This window comes from Pleurodeles waltl, chromosome 4_2 (genome assembly GCF_031143425.1).
Source record: "Pleurodeles waltl isolate 20211129_DDA chromosome 4_2, aPleWal1.hap1.20221129, whole genome shotgun sequence".
In the NCBI taxonomy this organism is placed as follows: Eukaryota; Metazoa; Chordata; class Amphibia; order Caudata; family Salamandridae; genus Pleurodeles; species Pleurodeles waltl.
In genome coordinates, this window is record NC_090443.1 from 150370120 (window position 1) to 150387063 (window position 16944).

General features: G+C 49.2%; 1 protein-coding gene across 3 annotated transcripts in view; it reads right to left on the bottom strand.

Moving 5' to 3' along the window:
- CBX5 (chromobox 5) overlaps positions 1–16944 on the bottom strand; it is a 125225-nt gene that overhangs the window by 16663 nt on the left and 91618 nt on the right. The window lies entirely within an intron of this gene.

The following is a 16944-nucleotide window of genomic DNA, read 5'->3' on the forward strand; positions in this document are numbered from 1 at the left end:
GTATCTGGATGCGAAGTTTTGGCATTTTGCGTTCTCCTTTGTCGCAAACAAGTCTATCTGAGGTGTTCCCCAGAGTTTGAAATAAGTGTTCAGTATTTGGGGGTGAATTTCCCATTCGTGGACCTGTTGGTGATCTCGAGAGAGATTGTCTGCGAGTTGATTTTGTATCCCTGGTATAAACTGTGCAATTAGGCGAATTTGGTTGTGAATTGCCCAATGCCAAATTTTTTGTGCTAACAGGCTTAACTGCGTGGAGTGCGTCCCTCCCTGCTTGTTTAGATAATACATTGTTGTCATGTTGTCTGTTTTGACGAGAATGTATTTGTGAACTATTATTGGTTGGAAAGCTTTTAGTGCTTGAAAAACTGCAAGAAGTTCTAGGTGATTGATATGCAGTTTTGTTTGATGTACGTTCCATTGTCCTTGTATGCTGTGTTGATCGAGGTGTGCTCCCCACCCTGTCATGGAAGCATCTGTTGTTATTACGTATTGTGGCACTGGGTCTTGGAAAGGCCGCCCCTTGTTTAAATTTATGTTGTTCCACCACAGAAGCGAGAGGTAAGTTTGGCGGTCTATTAACACCAGATCTAGAAGGTGACCCTGTGCTTGAGACCACTGTGATGCTACGCATTGTTGTAAGGGCCTCATGTGCAGTCTTGCGTTTGGGACAATGGCTATGCATGATGACATCATGCCTAGGAGTTGTAATACCATCTTTGCTTGTATCTTTTGTGTTGGATACATGCGTTGTATGATGGTGTTGAAATTTTGAATTCTTTGTGGACTTGGAGTGGCTACTCCTTTTGATGTGTCTATTATGGCTCCCAGGTATTGTTGTACCTTGCGTGGCAGAATTTTTGATTTTGTGAAATTGACGGTGAACCCTAGTTTGAAGAGGGTTTGTATGATATGATTTGTGTGATTTGAGCACTCTATTAACGAATGGGCCTTGATTAGCCAGTCGTCTAGATATGGGAACACATGTATTTGCTGCCTTCTGATGTGTGCAGCGACTACCGCTAGACATTTGGTAAAGACTCTTGGTGCGGTTGTTAATCCGAAAGGCAGTACCTTGAATTGGTAATGTATTCCTTTGAATACAAACCTTAGGTATTTCCTGTGCGATGGGTGTATTGGTATATGGAAATAAGCATCCTTGAGGTCTAAAGTTGCCATGTAGTCGTGCAGCTTTAGCAATGGCAATACTTCTTGTAGTGTGACCATGTGGAAGTGGTCTGATTTGATGAAAGTGTTGACTACTCTGAGGTCTAGGATTGGTCTCAGTGTTTTGTCCTTCTTTGGTATCAGAAAGTACAGTGAGTAAACTCCTGTGTTTATTTGTGTGTTTGGCACTAATTCAATTGCATTCTTTTGCAATAGTGCCTGCACTTCTATCTCTAGGAGATTGGAATGGTGTGTTGTTAAATTTTGTGCTTTTGGTGGTATGTTTGGAGGGAACTGTAGAAATTCTATGCAGTAACCATGTTGGATAATTGCTAGAACCCAAGTGTCTGTAGTGATTTTTTCCCATGCTGTGTAATAATGACCTATTCGTCCCCCCACTGGTGTTGTGTGGAGGGGGTGAGTGACATGTGAGTCACTGTTTAGTAGTAGGGGTTTTGGGGCTTTGGAATCTTCCTCTATTTCTAGGGAATTGCCCTCCTCTATATTGTCCCCGAAAACCTCCTCTATACTGTCCTTGGTAACTGGACGGTGTGGCTTGTGAGGTGCTGGCTTGTGTGCTTTGACCCCGAAACCCCCCTCGAAAGGGCGTTTTACGGAATGAGCTGTAATTCCCTCTGCTCTGCGGGGAGTAGAGTGCGCCCATGGCTTTGGCAGTGTCCGTATCTTTTTTGAGTTTCTCAATCGCTGTGTCCACTTCTGGACCGAACAGTTCTTTTTCATTAAAAGGCATATTGAGAACTGCTTGTTGAATCTCTGGTTTAAATCCAGACGTTCGGAGCCATGCATGCCTTCTGATAGTTACAGATGTATTAATTGTCCGTGCAGCTGTATCTGCAGCGTCCATGGAGGAGCGGATCTGGTTGTTGGAGATGGCCTGTCCCTCCTGAACCACTTGTTTTGCCCTATTTTGGAAGTCTTTGGGCAGATGTTCAATGAGATGTTGCATCTCGTCCCAGTGGGCTCTGTCATAGCGCGCAAGTAGTGCCTGGGAGTTCGCGATGCGCCACTGGTTTGCAGCTTGTGCTGCGACTCGTTTACCAGCTGCATCAAACTTGCGGCTTTCTTTATCTGGGGGTGGTGCATCTCCAGATGTGTGAGAGTTGGCCCTTTTCCTAGCTGCTCCTACAACAACAGAGTCTGGTGGCAGCTGTGTTGTGATGAAAGCCGGGTCCGTAGGAGGCGGCTTATACTTTTTTTCCACCCTTGGTGTGATTGCCCTACTTTTGACCGGGTCCTTAAATATGTCTTTTGCGTGCCGGAGCATACCAGGGAGCATAGGCAGGCTTTGGTAGGAGCTGTGGGTGGAGGAGAGTGTGTTGAACAAGAAATCATCCTCGACCTGTTCTGAGTGGAGGCTTACGTTGTGAAATTGTGCTGCTCTAGCCACCACCTGAGAGTACGCGGTGCTGTCTTCTGGTGGAGATGGTTTTGTAGGGTATGCCTCTGGGCTGTTATCTGACACTGGGGCGTCGTATAGGTCCCATGCGTCCTGGTCTTGGTCACCCTGGCTCATGGTGGTGTGAGCTGGGGAGTGTGATGGCGTTTGTGCTGGTGAAACGTTAATCACGGGCGGAGGAGAGGGTGGTGGTGTAACTCTTTTCACCACTTTTGGTTGTGGTGCTTGTTCCGTCTGGAACTCCAACCTTCTCTTTCTCCTAATGGGGGGAAGGGTGCTTATTTTTCCTGTCCCCTGCTGAATGAAGATACGCTTTTGCGTATGGTCCGCATCAGTTGCTTGTAGCTCTTCCTCAAACCTATGCTTCTGCATTTGGGAGGTTAGCGAGTGCTCTTCTGTATAAGAGCCTGAAGCTGGGTCGCTTGCAGTTTGTTTCGGCGTGGAAACTTTGTCTGCGTGTTTTTTCGGCTCCGAGGTGACTTTTTTTCTTTTCGGGGCCGAAACCTCTCGGCGTCGATCTGTTTCGGTGCCGCTGTCTCGGCGTCGAGCCGTGTCCACACCGGCATCTCGGTGTCGAGGCTTGTCTCCAGCACTTTCTCGGTCCCGAGAAGGCTGCGTGCCGGTGTCTCGACCGGAGTCGGACGATCTCGGCACCGTTTGGGCCTTTTTCGGTGCCGACGGTCGGTCACCGATTTTATGGGTTGAGCCATGGCCTGGTGGCAGTGGCGTCCCCTGGGCCTTGTAAATGTTTCTTTGTGTGGTTTTCGACGTCTTACTCACGGTTTGTGTATCGTCGAATCCTTCGGAGTCTGAGTCTTGGATCGAGAAGGTACCTTCCTCTTCCTGTTCCTCGAACTCCCGTCGGGCTGTCGGTGCGGACGCCATTTGAAGTCTTCTGGCTCGACGGTCTCGGAGTGTTTTTCGGGACCGGAACGCACGACAGGCCTCGCAGGTGTCTTCGCTGTGCTCAGGTGACAGGCACAGGTTGCAGACCAAGTGTTGGTCTGTGTAGGGGTATTTATTGTGGCATTTGGGGCAGAAACGGAAAGGGGTCCGTTCCATCGGCGTTCCTCAGCACGCGGTCGGGCCGACCAGGCCCCGACGGAGGATCGAAAAACTACCCCGAAGGGCACCGGAGCTCTTCGATCTTCGATGCGGTGTTGAATGTAAGTACGCCGATCCCGAACGCAACAATACCGACGAAAATCTTCCGAAATTAACTATTTTTTTCTGTTCCGAAACTCGGAGCGACAGGAACACGTCCGAACCCGATGGCGGAAAAAAAACAATCGAAGATGGAGTCGACGCCCATGCGCAATGGAGACAAAAGGAGGAGTCACTCGGTCCCGTGACTCGAAAGACTTCTTCGAAGAAAAACAACTTGTAACACTCCGGCCCAACACCAGATGGCGAGCTATTGCAGAACATGCGTATCTACAGCGACAGATGCCATCGAACAGGTTGTTATTCCCGCTACTTTCTGGTGCCAGAGAAGGACAACGGCTTAGACCTTTGGTCCCTCAATCTCTTCCTCAAAAAGGAGAAGTTCAAGATGCGGACATTGGCTCAGGTCTTATCTGCCCTGGACCCGGGAGAATGGATGGTATTGTTGGACTTGTAGGACACATACTTCCACATCCTAGTCGTGCCAACCCACAGATGTTACCCAAGATTCGTGGTAGGCCACGAGCACTTTCAATTCACCGTGCTCCCCTTTGACCTTACCTGCGCCCCTCGGGTGTTCACGAAGGTGATGGTGCAGCGCATCCATGCAGGTTAGGGGTCCCAGTCTTCCCCTACCTTGATGACTGGCTGTTGAAGGCAGATACACCCCAGAAAGTCGTCCCCCACCTCCATACTATGGTGAATCTCTAACATTCACTGGGGTTCACTACAAACATCCCAAAGTAACACCTGGCTTCTTCTCAGACGCTCCCTTTCACAGTAGCTGTTCTGGACACAGTGCAGTTTCGGGCATATCCTCCCAAAAAGCGAGTCGAGGATATTCGAGCTATGGCACCTATGTTTCAGGCTCTGTCCTGGATCTCGGTGAGAATGACTCTAGGGCTGCAGGGCCTCAGTGCCACCTGCATCCTGCTGGTTCAAAAGTCCAGGTGGCATATGCAGGCTCTGCAGTGGGACCGGAAGTTCTAGTGGGCACAGCATCAGGGGAGATTCTCCAACAAAGTCCAGATCTCGGAAGGAACTGCGAAAGATCTTCAGTAGTGGCTAAGGAATCAAGATTAGGTCAAGGGCACATCCCTCTCCTTTCCCCAACCAGACCTCACAGTAGTGACAGATACATCACTCCTGGGATGGGGCGGCCACATGGGAGGGGCAGAGATCAGAGGCCTCTGGTCTCCGGCGGAATCCAGGCTTCATATCAATCTATTGGAGCTCTGTGCGATTCAACTAGCATTGAAAGCATTTCTTCCTTCTCTCAAAGGGAAAGCAGTGCAAGTGTTCACGGACAACACCACTGCCATGTGGTACTGAAACAAACAAGGCAGAGTGGGGTTGTGGCCTTTGTCAAGAGGCCCTTCGTCTCTGGACTTGGCTGGAACATCAGGACATCTCCATAGTGGTTCAACATCTGGAAGGCTCCTTGAACGCCAGAGCAGACAAACTCAGCAGACAATGCATAGTCGATCACGAATGGCATCTCCATCTGGAGGTAACTCAAGGTCTCTTTCAGCAGCGGGGACTGCCTTGGTTAGATCTCTTCGCCTCCGCAGAGAACGCGCAATGTCAGCTGTTTCGTGCGTTGGGAGTTTCCAGGGGGGACGTCTTTCGTCTCAAGTGGCTCTCACGCCTCCTGTACCCCTTTCTGCCTGTACCACTTCTGCCCAGAGTTCTGAAGAAGATCAGGCAAGACCGGGCTCAAGTTATTCTGGTGGCACCGGACTGGGCCCGAAGAGTCTGGTATCTCAAACTCTTGAGCATGGCCGTAGCTCCTCCAATCAGACTGCCCATTCGGGAGGCTCTTCTGTCACAGCAGCATATGAGGGTCATCCACCAGAACCTGTCCACTCTCCGCCTTCTTGCGTGGAGATTGACCGGCAACAGTTGACGGCTTTTTAACCTTCCACCCGAAGTCTGTAACATCATCTTGGTAGCTAGGCGTCCCTCCACCAAAATGGTATACGCCCGTCGTTGGAAAGAAATTTGTGGCATGGGTCTATCGACAAATCTGTCGATCCCCTCTCTGCACCTCTTTCTGAAGTTCTGCTCTTTGTTCTCTCTCTTGCCCAGCAGGGCTCTGTCTTGAGCTATGTTTCTGCTATCTCTGCCTTCCTGAGACTACCCGACCAACTTTCTTGATTCAAATCTCCCATTGTAAGGAGGTTTCTTAAAGGCTTCACACATCTCTTCCCACCCATACCATTTATCATGCCCCAATGGGATTTAAATTTAGTCCTCACATATACGAAGTGCACTCCATTCGAGCTGCTACAAAGCCCTTTACGGCTCCTAACCATCAAGACAGCCTTCTTGGTTGCCATAACCTCTGATCGCAGGGTAAGGTAGCTCCAAGCTCTCCTCTAACCATCTTTTCTGGCAGTACATCCTGACAAAGTGGTACTCGCACTAGGGCTTCTTTTCTCCCTAAAGTGGTAACACCCTTCCATGTAGGTCAATCCATCCCTTGCCTACTTTTTACCCACCCACACATCCCTCACATTAGGGGAGACTCCACCGCCTGGACCCAAAAAGAGTGTTGGCGTTCTACCTTGATCGTACTAAAGACTTCCAGGTGGACGATCAACTCTTTGTGGGATATGTGGGGGGTGAAGAAAGGGAAGAGGGTGCAAAAAAGAACCATTTCACGATGGGTCCTCATATGCATCAAAATGTGCTACGCTTTGGCAAAGAAGCAACCCCTTGAGGGTTTGTGAGCTCACTCAACTAGAGCAACTGCAGCTACCACAGCATTAGCACAAGGCGTTCCAGTCCTGGATATCTGTCAGGCAGCCACGTGGGCATCTCTGCACATGTTCACCAAGCACTGCTGCCTGGACAGTCAGGTCCGTTGGCACAGCCATTTTGTTTGTTCGGTCCTACAGGACTTCCTGGTGTCATCTTGGTTCACAGCCCACCTCCAGGGATGGTATTGCTCAGGTATCTATTCAAAAGATAAGGAATCTTCAACTAGAAGTCTCTATCAGATGTACAAGGATTTCTCTGGCAGAGATATTTAAATTGCAGATTCCTTACTGACCCGCCCATCCTCCCAGCTCTGCGAACTGATTTCTAGGGGCAGGAACTTTCCTTACCGGGTCCTAACTTTGGCACACCACTGAGTGTTTTTTTGGCTCCACGCTTCTGGCGTGGAAAGCTGTGAAAAGAAACTGACGTCCGTACACAAGGGTGGCGCCTATATACGACTGCAACGTCATCACAGCGAACACGGCACTGCCGATGCCCGTGGAGTCGACAAACGCCACCTGATGACGCGCAGAGGTACTGCTCGAAAAATAAGTCTTTGGATCAAGTTTGATGCCTGGGGGAATTCAATAGGTAAGGAATCTGCAACTAGAAAGTCTCTACCAGATATATTGTTACCGAAGGTAACTAACTTGTACTTTTTGTGTCTAGTAGTATGCTTAGACTGTTTTCAGTAGGATCCTGCTAACCAGTATCCTGGTGATTGTGCTTCCCTCTAACCTCCAAATTCGGTTGTCTATGACTTATGAGCACTCCACAATTGGCCTTTGGGGGCGGGCTTATAAGTCCCTAGTATATGGATGGTAATTAGGTACCCAGGGCATTGGAACACCAGCTCTCCCCCTCCCCCCCCAGGCTGCAGCATGTACTGTGTCACCCATGGCTGTCCATGCAAAATGTGTCTGCAGGCCTGCCATTGCAGCCTGCGTGAAAAGGTGCATGCAAGCTTTCACCAAAGGCCACGGCACCAGGTCAGTGCAAGTCACCCCTATGGTAGGCCCAGTGGGCATGGTGCAGGTCACGGTGTGTGAGGGCACTCCTGCATGAGCAGAGGTGCCCCTACAAACACCAGTTTCATTACCCTGGACTTTGTAAGTACAGGTTAGCCATTTTACCCATGTACACTACCGGTGTCCAGCTACATAATGGCAAATACCAAACTGGGCATGTTTGGTATCAAACACTTTGGAATCATACCCCAATACTAATGTCAGGTTGTATGATCCCATGCACTCTGGGGGCTCCTTAGAGGACCCCCCCGTATTGCTCCCAACAGCCTATGGAGTTTTCCAGGCAGCCTGTGCTGCTGCCACCCCTCAGACAGGTTTCTGCCCTTCTGCTGCTTGACCAGCTCAAGCAGGTGAAGGCAGAACAAAGGATTTCCTTTGGGAGAGGGAGGCAACACCCTCTCCCGTGGAAATGGGTGTTAGAAGGTCTGGGAGGGGCAGCCACCATTTGCTTTGAAGGGCACATTTAGTGCCCTCCTTGCATAAACCTGTTTGCACCAGCCCAGGGACCCCCACTCTCTGCACTGGTGTAAAACTGGACAAAGGGGAGTGACCACTCCCCTGTCCATCATCTTCCCAGGGGTGATGCCCAGAGCTCCTTCATTTGGCCACTTGATTCTGTAGTCTTGAAACCAAGATGTGCAGAGGTTCTTCGGAGCATCTGAGTGGCCAGGTCAGGCAGATGACGTCAGAGACACCACCTGATAAGTGGCCACCTTGCAAGGCAAACAAATTTCCTTTTTAGGGCAAATTAAGGACTCCCTTGCGATGGGATCCCCCCGATTAGAAGTGCAAAACTCCACCAGGACTCCTCTGCATGGTTTACTTCTGCTCCTGGCCACTAGAACCGCAACTAGACACTTCAGGACCCGGCAAAACTGCAACTCCTGAGACTACCTTGGCTTGAAACATTGTTTCTCCGGCTCCTTTCAGCAACTACAACATTTCCCTGTCTGTGCATCCTCTGGGTTCAGCAGGACTTCAGCTGCACTAGGGAACCAATAAGGAATCTCCCTTGGAGTGAAGGAGTCACTTCCCTGCATCTGCAGGCACCTACAGCTGTGTGGATCTGCTCTCCTCTGGAACTGTGTGGATCCTGCATCATAGGTTGGGGTCTGTAGTAGTCCCCTTGGTCTCCTCTGCCCGCTGTCCAATTTGGGAGACAGTAAGTGTAAGGAAATGCCTCCTTGGCATGGTTACCCCCTGACTTTTTGCCTTTGCTGATGCTAAGTTTTGATTTGTAAGTGTGCTGAGGCCTGCTAACCAGGCCCCAGCACCAGTGTTCTTTCCCTAACCTGTACTTTTGTTTCCACAATTGGCACACTCTGGCATCCAGGTAAGTCCCTTGTAACTGGTACCCCTGGTACCAAGGGCCCTGATGCCAGGGAAGGTCTCTAAGGGCTGCAGAATATCTTATGCCACCCTGGGGACCCCTCCCTCAGCACAGACGCACTGCTTGCCAGCTTGTGTGTGCTAGTGGGGATAAAAAGACTAAGTCGACATGGCAATCCCCTCAGGGTGCCATGCCAACCTCACACTGCCTATGGAGTATAGATAAGTCACCCCTCTAGCAGGCCTTACAGCCCTAAGGCAGGGTGCACTATACCATAGGTGAGGGCACCAGTGCATGAGCACTGTGCCCCTACAGTGTCTAAGCAAAACCTTAGACATTGTAAGTGCAGGGTAGCCATAAGAGTATATGGTCTGGGAGTCTGTCCTGCACGAACTCCACAGCACCATAATGGCTACACTGAAAACTGTGAAGTTTGGTATCAAACTTCTCAGCACAATAAATGCACACTGATGCCATTGTACATTTTATTGTAACATACACCCCAGAGGGCACCGTAGAGGTGCCCCCTGAGACCTTAACCAACTACCCGTGTAGGCTGACTGGTTTTAGCAGCCTGCCACACACCAGACATGTTGCTGGCCACATGGGGAGAGTGCCTTTGTCACTCTGTGGCTAGTAAAACCTGTACTGGGTGGAGGTGCTTCACACCTCCCCCTGCAGGAACTGTAACACCTGGCGGTGAGCCTCAAAGGCTCGCCCCCTTTGTTATAGCACCCCAGGGCACTCCAGCTAGTGGAGTTGCCCGCCCCCTCCAGCCACGGTGCCACTTTTGGCGGCAAGGCCGGAGGAAATAATGAGAACAAGGAGGAGTCACTGGCCAGTCAGGACAGCCCCTAAGGTGTCCTGAGCTGTGGTGACTAACTTTTAGAAATCCTCCATCTTGCAGATGGAGGATTCCCCCAATAGGATTAGGGATGTGCCCCCCTCCCCTCAGGGAGGAGGCACAAAGAGGGTGTACCCACCCTCAGGGCTAGTAGCCATTGGCTACTAACCCCCCAGACCTAAAACACGCCCTTATACTTAGTATTTAAGGGCTCCCCAGAACCTAGGAAACTAGACTCCTGCAACCTAAGAAGAAGAGGACTGCTAAGCTGAAAAACCCTACAGAGAAGACGGAGACACCAACTGCTTTGGCCCCAGCTCTACCGGCCTGTCTCCCCCCCCTTCTAAAAGACACTGCTCCAGCGATGCTTTCCCCAGGGACCAGCGACCTCTGAATCCTCAGAGGACTGCCCTGCTCTAGAAGGTCTAAGAACTCCCGAGGACAGCGGCCCTGTTCACCAAAGACTGCAACTTTGAAACAAAGAAGCAACTTTGAAACAACTTGCGTTTCCCGCCGGAAGCGTGAGACTGGACACTCTGCACCCGACGCTCCGGCTCGACTTGTGGAGAACAATCACTTCCGGGAGGACTCCCCGGCGACTGCGAGACCGTGAGTAGCCAGAGTTGCCCCCCGAGCCCCCACAGCGACGCCTGCAGAGGGAATCCCGAGGCTCCCCCTGACCGCGACTGCCTGCTTCTAAGATCCGACGCCTAGTAAAGACTCTGCACCTGCAGCCGCCAGGACCGGAAGGTTTCGAACTCCAGTCCAGGAGTGACCCCCAGGAGGCCCTCTCCCTGGCCCAGGTGGTGGCTACCCCCCCCCCCCCATCTTCGATTGTTTTCCCCGCAGAGGGTGAGGTAGGAGTTGTACTATAGTAATAGTGCCCGCGCATTGAAGTGTGTAAGTATGTACCTATTAAAGGTTTAAATAATATATATACAAATGTACAAAATTGAAGGTAACTTCTGAACTGCTACAGGCTTCCGGGGAGGTGGGTGGGCCCATGTGAATCTCAGCGACTGATGCCACGAACAGATGTACACTGGGTAAGTGACATTTTCAGTTCGATGGCATCTGTCGCTGTAGATACACATGGTATGCATAGACTAGTAAGCAGTTATTTCCCCATAAGCGGTGGATTAGCCTGTAGGAGTAGAAGTTGTCTGAAATAGAGTTCTTAATACAGCTTGACCTACTGCGGCTTGTTGTGCGGATAGCACATCTATACAGTAGTGTTTGGTGAATGTGTGAGGCGTAGACCATGTGGCTGCCTTACATATTTCATGCATTGGGATGTTTCCTAAAAAGGCCATTGAAGCACCTTTTTTCCTGGTTGAATGTGCCCTGGGAGTAATGGGCAGTTGTCTTTTTGCTTTAAGGTAGCAGATTTGGATGCATTTAACAATCCATCTGGCTATACCTTGTTTTGATATTGGGTTACCTGCATGAGGTTTTTGGAATGCAATAAATAGCTGTTTAGTCTTTCTGATGTTCTTTGTTCTGTCAATGTAGTACATTAATGCTCTTTTGACATCTAATGTATGTAGTGCTCTTTCAGCCACAGAATCTGGCTGTGGGAAAAAAACAGGTAGTTCTACCGTTTGATTTAGATGGAACGGTGAAATAACTTTTGGTAAAAATTTTGGATTAGGTCGTAGGACGACCTTATTTTTATGTCTTTGTATAAAAGGTTCCTGTGTTGTGAACGCTTGAATTTCACTTACTCTTCTCAGAGATGTAATGGCGATGAGAAAGGCAACTTTCCAGGTTAGGAATTGAATTCCGCAAGCGTGCATGGGTTCGAAAGGTGGGCCCATGAGTCTTGTTAGGACCACGTTTAGGTTCCATGAAGGAACAGGTGGTGTTCTTGGTGGTATAATTCTTTTAAGACCTTCTATGAATGCTTTGATGACTGGTATCCTATACAAGGAAGTTGAATAGGTAGTCTGCAGGTATGCAGATATTGCTGCAAGGTGTATTTTAATAGAAGAGAAGGATAGCCTTGCTTTTTGTAAATGGAGCAAGTAATTTATTATATGTTTTGGAGTTGCGTCTAGTGGTTGTATCTGATTATGATGGCAGTAACAAACAAATCTTTTCCACTTACTTGCGTAGCAGTGTCTAGTGGATGGCCTTCTGGCCTGCTTTATGACCTCCATACACTCTTGGCTAAGTTGTAAGTGTCCGAATTCTAGGATTTCAGGAGCCAGATTGCTAGATTCAGCGACGCTGGATCTGGGTGTCTGATCTGTTGGTTGTGTTGCGTTAACAGATCTGGTTTGTTCGGCAGTTTGATGTGGGGTACTACAGAAAGATCTAGCAGTGTTGTGTACCAGGGTTGTCTTGCCCACGTTGGTGCTATTAAAATGAGTTTGAGTTTGTTTTGACTCAATTTGTTCACTAGATAAGGGAGGAGAGGGAGAGGAGGAAAAGCGTAAGCAAATATTCCTGACCAGTTCATCCATAGGGCATTGCCTTGGGATTGCTTGTGTGGGTATCTGGACGCGAAGTTTTGGCATTTTGCGTTCTCTTTTGTTGCAAATAAGTCTATCTGAGGTGTTCCCCAGAGTGTGAAGTAGGTGTTCAGAATTTGTGGGTGGATTTCCCATTCGTGGACTTGTTGGTGATCTCGAGAGAGATTGTCTGCCAGTTGATTCTGGATCCCTGGAATAAACTGTGCTATGAGGCGAATTTGATGGTGGATTGCCCACTTCCATATGTTTTGAGCTAATAAGCTTAACTGCGTTGAATGTGTTCCTCCTTGTTTGTTTAGATAATACATCGTTGTCATGTTGTCTGTTTTGACAAGGATGTATTTGTGGGTTATGATTGGTTGGAAAGCTTTTAGTGCTTGAAAAACTGCTAATAATTCTAGATGATTTATATGCAGTTTTGTTTGATGTATGTTCCATTGTCCTCTTATGGTGTGTTGATTGAGATGTGCTCCCCACCCTGTCATGGAAGCATCTGTTGTTATTACGTACTGTGGCACTGGGTCTTGGAAAGGTCGCCCTTTGTTTAAATTTATACTGTTCCACCATAGAAGCGAGAGGTAAGTTTGGCGGTCTATTAACACCAGATCTAGAAGGTGACCCTGTGCTTGAGACCACTGTGAGGCTAGGCATTGTTGTAAGGGCCTCATGTGCAGTCTTGCGTTTGGGACAATGGCTATGCATGAGGACATCATGCCTAGGAGCTGTAGTATTGTTCTTGCTTGTATTGTTTGATTTGGAGACATGTGTTGAATGACTCTGTTGAAATTGTGAATTCTTTGTGGAGTTGGCGTTGCTACTCCTTTTGTCGTGTCTATTATGGCCCCTAGATATTGCTGTACTTTGCTTGGCTGAATGTTGGATTTTGCAAAGTTGATGGTGAACCCTAGTTTGTAGAGGGTTTGTATAACTTGATTTGTGTGGTTTGAGCATTGTGTGAGCGAACTGGTTTTGATTAGCCAGTCGTCTAGATACGGGAATACATGTATTTGCTGCCTTCTGATGTGTGCAGCGACTACTGCTAGGCATTTTGTGAATACCCTTGGAGCGGTTGTTAAACCGAAAGGCAATACTTTGAATTGGTAATGTATTCCTTTGAATACAAACCTTAGATATTTTCTGTGTGATTGATGTATTGGTATATGGAAATATGCGTCTTTGAGGTCTAGGGTTGTCATGTAGTTGTGTTTTTTTGAGCAATGGTAACACTTCTTGTAGTGTGACCATGTGAAAGTGGTCTGATTTGATGAATGTGTTTACTACTCTGAGGTCCAGAATTGGTCTCAGTGTTTTGTCCTTTTTTGGTATCAAGAAGTACAGTGAATAAACTCCTGTGTTTATTTGTGTGCTTGGTACTAATTCTATTGCATTTTTTTGCAGTAATGCTTGAACTTCTATCTCTAGAAGCTGTGAATGGTGTTTTGATAAATTTTGTGATTTTGGTGGTATGTCTGGAGGGAATTGCAGGAATTCTATGCAATAACCATGTTGGATAATTGCTAGGACCCATGTGTCTGTAGTTATTTCCTCCCATGCTTCGTAATATAGACCTATCCTTCCCCCCACTGGTGTTGTGTGGGGGGGGGGTGAGTGACGTGTGAGTCACTGCTTGTTGGTAGTGGTTTTGGGGCTTTGAATTCCTCTATTCCTAGGGAATTGCCCTCCTCTATACTGGCCCCGAAAGCCTCCCCTGTACTGTCCCTGGTAGGTGGACGGTGCGGACTGTGAGGTACTGGCTTGTGTGGCCTGACCCCGAAACCCTCTTCTAAAAGGTGTTTTGCGGAAGGTGGTATAAGATCCTCTGCTCTGCGGGGAGTAGAGTGCGCCCATGGCCTTGGCAGTGTCAGTGTCCTTTTTGAGCTTTTCTATGGCTGTGTCGACCTCCGGACCGAACAGCATTTTTTCGTTTACTGGCATGTTAAGTACTGCCTGCTGAATTTCCGGCTTGAATCCAGACGTTCTGAGCCATGCGTGCCTACGGATGGTAACCGACGTATTAATGGTCCTTGCGGCTGTGTCTGCTGCATCCATAGAGGAGCGTATTTGATTGTTGGAAATGTTTTGACCTTCTTCAACAACCTGTTTTGCTCTTTTTTGTAGATCTTTTGGGAGATGTTCAATGAGATGCTGCATCTCATCCCAGTGGGCTCTGTCGTATCGCGCTAGCAGCGCTTGTGAGTTTGCGATGCGCCACTGGTTTGCTGCCTGGACAGCGACCCTCTTCCCGGCTGCATCAAACTTTCTGCTTTCTTTATCTGGGGGAGGTGCATCCCCAGAAGTGTGTGAATTTGCCCGTTTTCTGGCAGCCCCTACCACCACAGAATCTGGTGGCAGCTGAGAGGTGATGAGGTGGTAGGAGGCGCCTTATATTTTTTGTCCACTCTAGGCGTTACTGCCCTGCTTTTTACTGGCTCTTTGAAGATCTCCTTTGCATGGCGAAGCATGCCTGGGAGCATAGGCAGGCTCTGGTAGGAGCTGTGGGTGGAGGAGAGGGTGTTAAATAAAAAGTCATCCTCTACTTGTTCAGAGTGTAGTTCCACATTATGGAACTGAGCTGCTCTAGCCACCACTTGTGAATAGGCTGTGCTGTCCTCAGGTGGTGATGGCCTAGTTGGGTATGTGCCTGGGCTGTTATCAGACACTGGTGCATCGTACAAGTCCCACGCGTCTTGATCTTGGTCGTCGTGGCTCATGGCGGTGTGAGCTGGCGAATGTGACGGGGTGTAAGTAGGTGAAGCCGGAGTTACAGGTGGAGGCGAGGGAGGAGGTGTTACCGTCTTTGCTGTTTGTTGCTGAGGAGCCTCTCGTGCTACAAACTGAAGTGTTCTCTTTCTTTTGACAGGTGGAAGGGTACTGATTTTCCCTGTCCCCTGCTGAATAAAGATACGCTTCTGCGTGTGATCCACTTCAGTGGATTGCAGTTCCTGTTCGAATCTGTGTCTTTTCATTTGTGAAGACATAGAAAGTTCTTCAGTATAGGAGGCTGAAACTGGGTCTGTTGGTGCTTTTTTCGGCTCCGAAAACCCTGTTGTTTGCTTTTTCGGCTCCGAGGTAACCTTCCTCTTCTTTTGTGCCGAAAAATCTTGGCCTCTATGATCTTAGGCGCCACTGTCTCGGCGTCGATCCGTGTCGACACCGAACTCTCGGTGTCGATGCTTCTCTTTAGCACTCTTTCGGTCCCGAGGAGGCTGCGTGCCGGTGTCTCGACCGGAGTCGGACGATCTCGACACTGAATGGGACTTTTTCAGTGCCGATTGTTGGTCACCGTGAATTTGGGTTGAGCCATGGCCGGTTGGCAGTGGCGTCCCCTGGGCCTTTTTTAATTTCTGATCTCGACGTCTTACTCACTGTTTTTGGATGGTCGAGTTCGTCGGAGTCTGAATCCTGGATGGAAAAGGATTCCTCCTGTTCCTCTTCTGTCTCGAACTGTCGATGCTCTTTTGGCGTGGTCGCCATCTGCAGTCTTCTCGCTCGACGGTCGCGCAGAGTTTTTCGGGACCGGAACGCCCGACAGGCCTCACAGGATTCTTCGCTGTGCTCGGGTGACAGGCACAGGTTACAGACCGAGTGTTGGTCCGTATAAGGATATTTGTTGTGGCATTCAGGGCAGAATCGAAACGGGGTCCGTTCCATCGGCGTTGTTCTCCACGCGGTCGGGCCGACTAGGCCCCGACGGTGTGCCGAAATCTACCCCGAAGGGCACCGAAGCGCTTCGATGTTCAATGCGTTGTCGTATGTGTTTATCTCGAACCGGATCGCAACGATACCGTCGAAAATCTTCCGTTTTCAGCTATCTTTCCGTTCCGAAACTCGGAGCGACAGGAACACGTCCGAACCCGATGGCGGAAAGAAAACAATCGAAGATGGAGTCGACGCCCATGCGCAATGAGCACAGAAGGAGGAGCCACTCGGTCCAGTGACTCGAAAACACTTCTTCGAAGAAAAACAACTTGTAACACTCCGACCCAACACCAGATGGCGAGCTAATGCATACCATGTGTATCTACAGCGACAGATGCCATCGAACAATATATTTTTCTATACAAAAACCTATTGGCCTGGAATTGTCTCTGAGTGCGTGTTCCTCATTTATTGCCTGTGCGTGTACAACAAATGCTTAACACTACTCCTCTGATAAGCCTACTGCTCGACCACACTACCACAAAATAGAGCATTAGAATTATCTCTTTTTGCCACTATCTTACCTCTGGGGAGCCCCTAAATACTGAATTTAGAGGTGTGTTTAGGTCTGGGAGGGCAGTAGCCAATGGCTACGGTCCTTGAGGGTGGCTACACCCTCTTTGTGCCTCCTCCCTGAGGGGAGGGGGCACATTCCTATTCCTATTGGGGGAATCCTCCTTCTACAAGATGGAGGATTTCTAAAAGTAAGAGTCACCTCAGCTCAGGACACCTTAGGGGCTGTCCTGACTGGGGGGTGACTCCTCCTTGTTTTTCTCATTATCTCCCCTGGACTTGCCGCCAAAAGTGGGTGCTGTGTCCAGGGGGCGGGCATCTCCACTAGCTGGAGTGCCCTGGGGAATTGTAACACGAAGCCTGAGCCTTTGAGGCTCACTGCTAGGTGTTACAGTTCCTGCAGGGGGGGAGGTGTGAAGCACCTCCACCCAGAGCAGGCTTTTGTTTGTCCTCAGAGAGCACAAAGGCCCTCACCACATGGGGTCAGAAACTCGTCTCTCAGCAGCAGGCTGGCACAGACCAGTCAGTCCTGCACTAAACAATTGGGT